We start from the raw sequence: 7500 nt of genomic DNA on the forward strand, positions 1-7500 counted from the left end.
ACACACATTGCACCACACAATCACACAAACACACGTGCACAAATATATTGATACGGATCCAATTCACTCCAGCTTATCCCAGTTTATTATCCCTATGAAGTTAACCTGGCCCTGAAAACACACACACACACACACTGACAGTTGACGCTGGCGGACCCAGTGGAGCCAAGGGGAAAGGCCGCGATATTCCTTTTACTGGAACAGAGGAGCTGAGACCCAGGTGACCCATTACACTCTATGAGACACACACACACACACACACACACACACACACACACAGCTGCACAGGGCTCAGCCAAACATGCATCTGTCACCGACGCGTCCATCAGTGCCTTCACACATGTGGGCTCCACCAAGCTGTGCCGTCGCCGCGGACCGCTTGCCCCACACACCACCCTCAGCCTCTGTCCTCGTCACCCCCCTCCTGCTACCGCTGCATGCTTTTACTGCTGGCTACCACAGTAAGCCCCGCCCAGCCCAGTCCTGTTCTCTATGTATCATATGGCTCATATGGCCAGATGGTTCGGAGGGTTTCATTTTGTCATGTACTTTTTTGACTGAAGGCGAGACTGGGCATCGGCTCTTAGCTGTCATGGCCGCCCCTCTGAACTGCCATTTCGTGTTGACAAATGAGCTACTGTGAGCCACTATTTCTGGCTACTCACTGTTACTTCAGCCCCTGGTATGGAAGAAAGCAGGAACCAAAAAATGGTATAAAGAATGAAAAAATATCAAAATATGTCCATTAATAAGAAAATAGTCATCAAAACCATACTTGTGGAGATCTTGTGTGTGAAAAAGTGATACCAGATGAATGTTCATTAAAACCGAATTACATTTTGGGGGAAAATTGGGGGCTTAAAATAAAATACAGACAGCCTATTTTATGAATTCCACTTTTAGAGCCAAGGGGATTTGCTGTTTCAAAATCATCATCATTAATTATTAATGTGTGTCTTTAAGCTGAAAACAAAGGGTGGGTTTTAAAAAAGTCAGTAAGTGTCAGGCTCAGATCTACACTCTTTCTTTAGTAAAGCACAAATGTCTGGATTTCTGCACCAAAACTTCAATGTTTCTATAATCGGCACATATACCAAATTATCCTTCACAGGTACTTGATCATAAGTACCGGATTTCTGATTACGCCTGCTGTCATATCTCACTCCCAGTCTTATTTCTACTGGCTCTACAACATTTTTGTTATTTGTACTGGCTCAAAAAACTTTTGGCTGACGTTTTTATTTCTTTTCTATTCTGCATTCTGATTTGTGAATGGGTTTTCATGGGATTTTTTTAAAGATTAATTTATCATAGATAAATTGGGGTCAGTCACAGGTAAAACGGAAATAACTGTCTGCTTTGCTTGTGAGAGAAAGCACACTTGTTAGTTCTTCCAAATCTCCTACAATTGAGGATACCAAACTGTTGGAAATCCCACTCCCCTGTAATTTGGCCATGATTGATGCACACATTTCTTTGGTCGGATCCTTAGCAAGTCCTGAATTATTGTTCTCAGAAGAAACACTGGAAGAGCTGCTCTGATTTGGGAGATTAAATCCATCCTCCAAAGCATCTGCCTGAAATCAAGTTGGAAATGGTTCACTGGAACCCGCAACAGTTGAAGTTTGAGAAATTTGCTCAACATTGCTATGAACACTATTAAGGTGCTTCCGAAAACCTGTACTGTATATATTAGGAGCTGATGCCTACAGCCTTGCTGAGAACAAAACAATTTGAACTTTGGTCCAGGATAGTAACCATGTTGGACTCTTAAATGTGTAATCAACCGCTGACTGCTGGGATACACTTTCTGACACATGAAACAGCTCAGCATTGCTGTAGCCACTTACTCGAAGAATGTGAGTACTGTATGGTTAAGCAGTCTGGCTCTCAGTTCTCTAACTCTGGGTGTCTCCTTCATTTCCCCCACATCAATGTTATACACTGTCGTCTGCAGGAATGTGTAGAAGTTCACAAGTGCAGCATCATAAGACACGTTAAACACAAAATGTGCTTTGAAAAGTTCATCAAATGCCCCGGGCGAGCGGTTTGCCTGGCATGGGATGAGATGCTTATCCATGACGATGTACTGTAGAAGCAGTCAATCTAGCCCTTCTGAAGCCCAGCAGCGAGGAGGTATGGCCGCTGACCCTGCTGTTTGCGGAGATGCTCCTCCAAACTGCAGCATGAATAGAGATAAGATAAGGACACGAAGAACATTAGACAAGAAGAATGTGCAGCTGTAATGCCTGTGAAGGGCTTGCCCAGGGGCAGAAGCAGGATTTGATACCACGCTCTCCACAGCACATCACGCTCCACAAACGGATACACTACCAACTGTGCCAAGAGAGCTGAGGAGTGAGTTTAAAAGGATATTCTGGAATTGTTGAACAAGGGCCTCATTTTCAACTTACCTTTGAAGTTTTTGACTGATGGAGATCATTTTCAGTTAATTCCATGCTGTAGATAGCTTTGGGTCATTCCAATTTCCACTGGTGGCTAATGCTAGTGCAACCTTATTAAGTCATGTTAGCCTGTCCAAACAACACCCCCAAACACCCAAAAACAAATTAAAATGAGTAAAGTCTCTCAGGGATTCTTTTGTGTCTATTTACCATCCGTTTTGAATTGAAACTATCGTGTAATCCACTCTGGTTTGTGGAACTTATATTTATGTCTGTGAGTTGGCAGGTTGAGTAACACTCAGTTAGATCCGGCTAGAGCATATAATAATATAGGTCCCCAAACCAGAACGGATTATACGATAGTTTGAATTCAAAACGGATGGTAAAGACACAAAAGAATCCCAGAGAGAGTGCTTGTGAGCGCTTGATGGAGCGTGAGATGGAAATAACCTTTTTCATGGAATTGCATAAAGTCAAACCATCATTCAACCTTAAATTTCACATACTTCTGCAGTTGGCTGTACTTCACCTGGACCAGCATTTTTACTCATGACATGCAAGAAAGTTTGACAAAGTAAATTAACACTGAATGGTAAAACCTACAAAATGAAACTACATCCACACAGTGTGTGTTGGGACATGTTTTTGCCACCCCTTTGATGTTCAACTGCAGTGAAAGCAGTGAAAAAGACGTTAACTTTAGCTCCAGCCACAAACAAGATTTCATATAATAATATAAAAACACACATACAAAGCTTTGTTTTTCATCGCACTTGCATGTGAATTGTTAAATCGTCATAATGTTAAATCGTGATAAAGGACACTTTTAGCTAGCTAGCATAGACTGTTGGTTGGCTAGCTTGCTAACTTAACAGTTAGCACATGGTGACCTAGACCAATTTAGTGTTCAGTCCTGAAGGCTTTGTAAAGCATAAAACATCTCCATAGATGTTCCATTGTACATACTGCAGTTCACAGCACCAATTTTTAATTGTTTCTATAAGTTTGACATAATTGCACTTACCAGGATAGAACTGCACTCATGGAAGAAGATGGCTTCGACTTATTGTCTCCAACAACTCGAACAAGTGAAATGCATGTGCGGAGCTTAATTATATCTCGGTGTTGTTGAACACTGATGTGATCAACTGTCAAATAATTAACACAACACCATTTACAGTAAATCAGCAGGTGTTAAAAGTACACTTTGGGAGTGGAAATCAACTCGGAAATGTTTAACCCTGAAATTTCAACACTCAAATTTTTGCTCTAAGGTGCAACATAGTAGAATAATATTTGTGTACTGTGAGTTTCATGTCCGTAGATTATTGTTGTATAACAATAAGCACTTGAACTTTGAACTTTTTTACATTTTTTCATTTTTGAATGCCAGTTTCTCTGCCATCTTGGATTGGATATCTTAGCTGTGAACACCCTTTAGGGAGACATGCACCCTTAACATATGTATGAAATTTCAGACCGATTGGGTTTATGAGAAGAAACTTTTTGTAGGTTTTGCCTACCAGCCAAGTCCATCATGGCAGAGATCATGGGTCCAAATTGCGAAGTTGTTCCTCATGAGGAATGTCGTACGTCTACCAAGTTTCATACATTTTCGTCAATCGGTGCGGACTTGGCAGAATTGTACGCTAAATTGCTTATTGTAGCGCCACCTATGGGCAAATCATGGTGAGTCTTTGTGACGTAGTTACACATGGTCTGTAGTTGTGACATGCTAAGTTACAGCATTTTTGGTTGAGGACTTCAAGTTATTCAAGGGCGTCAAGGAAAATGACAAAAAAAACAATTACAATAGGGTTCTATGCACCTTCGGTGCTTGACCCCTAACAATGGCAAAACGTACAATAACACAAAAACAAAGACGAAGAAACATAAAAGACACAGGAGACTAGACAAAGGCTTGTCTAAAAAGCTGAGTCTTAAGAGTTTTAAAAGAGTCAACAGAGGCCACAGAAATATACAGTATAGCTAATGGCACTTTCTAGAACCAGTTACAAAGAGAAACTGGTCCATGCACCCCTCCCTTTCTTGACCACGAGGGCTAGCTAGGCCATAATCAGCCCTTGCCAGCACATGGTGTGTAGTGTACAGTAGTTCCCCACTACATCCATGTCAGACTGGCCCAGCCTAACCCATGCCTCCCCCGTTTGATCAACTCATTCATAGCTGAAGTCTCAAGTCCAGATTCCTCCATCAATTCAATCAGAGTTGGTTCTGTCGACAACATGGCTATTTCCACCTCTGCGCTGTTTGTCTGAGAAGGCATGGTCAATCCATCAGCGCACTGCGTGACGACACAGAGGAGCACCAAATGCTGTCCTATCCATTTAGCGGTATCTACAGTATCTAGAATTCTTATGGTGCATTTTGTCCCTCTATGGAGGCATATTCAGACTGATAAAAAAAAAACATTTGACATACGAGAAAGTAGCCTGTCACCACTTATTAAGAAGCCTGTTGAAACTCATCTGCAAGTGTCGTTTTGGGACAACATGAATCCCAGCTAGTCAACAGTGCCATGCCGAAAGTGTGTCACTACATACACACATATGGAGAAGAAGAAACTCTATGACATGACATATGACTGCACGTGTTTGTCATGTCTTTACATGTTGTCTTCAGTGGGGGAGAGGGGGGGGGTCCTGTTGTTGTGCTGGTGTCCGCAGTGACAACGCCCCCGTGGTCATTAGTCATGGGCAGACGCAGGAGGAAGGGGGTGAGGAGGGGAGAGGAGAGAGTGGAAGGGATGAAGGAGAATGGAGCGTATTGTTAGGCGTCCCCCCAGAGTCTTAACCGGAGGGTGCTGCTGTGTCACTGGGTCCACAGGGGCCTAGATGTGTGTGTGTGTGTGTGTGTGTGTGTGTGTGTGTGTGTGTGTGTGTGTGTGTGTGTGTGTGTGTGTGTGTGTGTGTTTTCTGAACTGTGGTGTGATGTGATGCAGTCTCTCCCTGAAGCGCGTGGAGCAGCCCTCAGTCATCAGTCTATGTGTCATCACGCTGTCTCCCATCCTAACCATATCATTACTATTGTTTCCATTGGTATCTCCAGATGTTGTGTGTGTGTGTGTGTGTGTGTGTGTGTGTGTGTGTGTGTGTGCGCACGTGTGTGTGTGTGTGTGTGTGTGCGTGCGCGTGCGTGTGCGTACGTGTGTGTGTGTGTGTGTGTGGGCGGGTGCATGCGTCCATGCCAGAGAGGGGTTTACACTAATCAATATCGATGTAGTTGTGGTCAGATTAATACAGATTATCATAATCATATCAGTCTGTGATATGACATGCTTATCCGGCCAAGGACTTCTTTTACCGTCTGGCTGGTGCCTCCCTCCCTCCTAATTCTCCATTCAAATTGGCCCCAGATTGTGGAGGTCCTCTCCAGCCAGCGAGCGCACCTTATTCCTGCAGAGTCTGGGCCAAGGGAAAATAAGCCCTTAATAAGTATGTAAGGGAAAAGACAGGCGCTGCCAAGATGGCCGCCGTCCCGCCCGCCTTTCAGCTGGCTAGGGGACAGGCCCGGCGTGGAGGGGAGGGGATCGGAATCCCGGCAAAGCCCCCGGCACTTTTCTCCCACACCTCCCGTTTCGGGGGGGGCGGGGGGGAGGGGGGGGTGGAACGTGGGGGGGGGGGGGTGGAACGTGACGAGAGGAGCGCGAGGAGGCTTAACTGAACCATAACTTATTCAGCAACAAAGTAATACCGTCCATCTACCCCGCGTTACCCTCTGCGCTCGTTTCGACCGGGTGGGAAACTCCGTCGGACCGGTGCGCGCTGAGCCGACACCTGTAGGGCTCAGAGAGCCTGGTCAGGTGTGGTCAGAAGAGCACGCGGCCGGCCTTTTCCTCCGGTCACGCCGCTGGCCTGCTAGCCGGTCAGCCCGGCTATCACACGCTGGGTGTCGGTGATACTGACACGTTTGAGATATGTGTGTGTGTGTGAGAGAGAGAGAGAGAGAGAGAGAGGGAGAGAGAGGCTTTACAGGGTGTTGGTGGATAGAACAGAAAGCTTGGCAGTGAGCAGGCTCCCAGTGCTTCAGGAACACACGGCGCCAACCGCGACCAGACGTGAGTTACGGCTCCGGCTTCCCAGAATCAAATAAATAAGCCGTCTCTTATTTATTTACCTAGGCTCTCTGCGTGATTTATAGCTGCTCAATTATTGTATCGGCGAAACAGGATTTTCTCACTCAGTGTTCACGTTTTCTTAAGTGCACACACAGTGCTTTCACTCTCTCTCTCTCTCTCTCTCTCTCTCTTTCTCTCTCTCTCATGCACACACACACACACACACACATATACATGCGCTCTCTCGCACATAAACACAGTAGCCTGCACTTGCGCAATATATACTGTACTTTCTTATGTATAGACTTATCACATATGTGCAATCCAGAGTTCCTTATGCACATTCATCTTTATTCATGATCATTCACAGTCATAGACACACCTATTACATCATTAGGCTATATCAATTAGCCCTCCGCCTTTATTAGGGTCCAGTCTTTTCTCGGTGGTGTTTTATTAACGTTAGAACATTTATGCACCGATGGAGCCTCAGCCTTGGCAATTGCCTGACAGACGCCAAACCGCTCAACTAGCTACAAACACACACACACACACACACACCTCACCGGTCCAAGGTAGCAGCGAACGTGGCTATCAGAGCCGTTTGGCCATGTGCTGAGTGCAGTAATGGCGAGGGTAAGAGCGCCCACCGCCCGGGCGCTCGCTAAGGGCTCCCAGAATGCTAGGTGTGGAAAGGCGTCTGGCGCTCTGCCCGACCGCAGCACTCAAAGAACACTTTGTCTGCGCGCCCCACGTACCTGGCCATGTTGTGGAAACTGCCCGACGTCGTCGCACAGTTGATTTAATAAAATTGGATCCCCGGCATGAGACTTCTAGTGTTACAGGGGTGGAACGGACCTGATGGAAACACATATAAGATTATTTTTTTTCCCCTCTCTCCCTCTCTCTTTTTCTCTCCCTCCTCCCTCTGTCCGTTTACAGGTCTCCTTCCAGAATTAGAATGAGCGAGGGAGACCAGGAGTAAACTGATACTTCCCCACAGCAGTCTGGCCGTGG

This window comes from Borostomias antarcticus (genome assembly GCF_949987555.1).
Source record: "Borostomias antarcticus genome assembly, chromosome: 5".
Taxonomy (NCBI): domain Eukaryota; kingdom Metazoa; phylum Chordata; class Actinopteri; order Stomiiformes; family Stomiidae; genus Borostomias; species Borostomias antarcticus.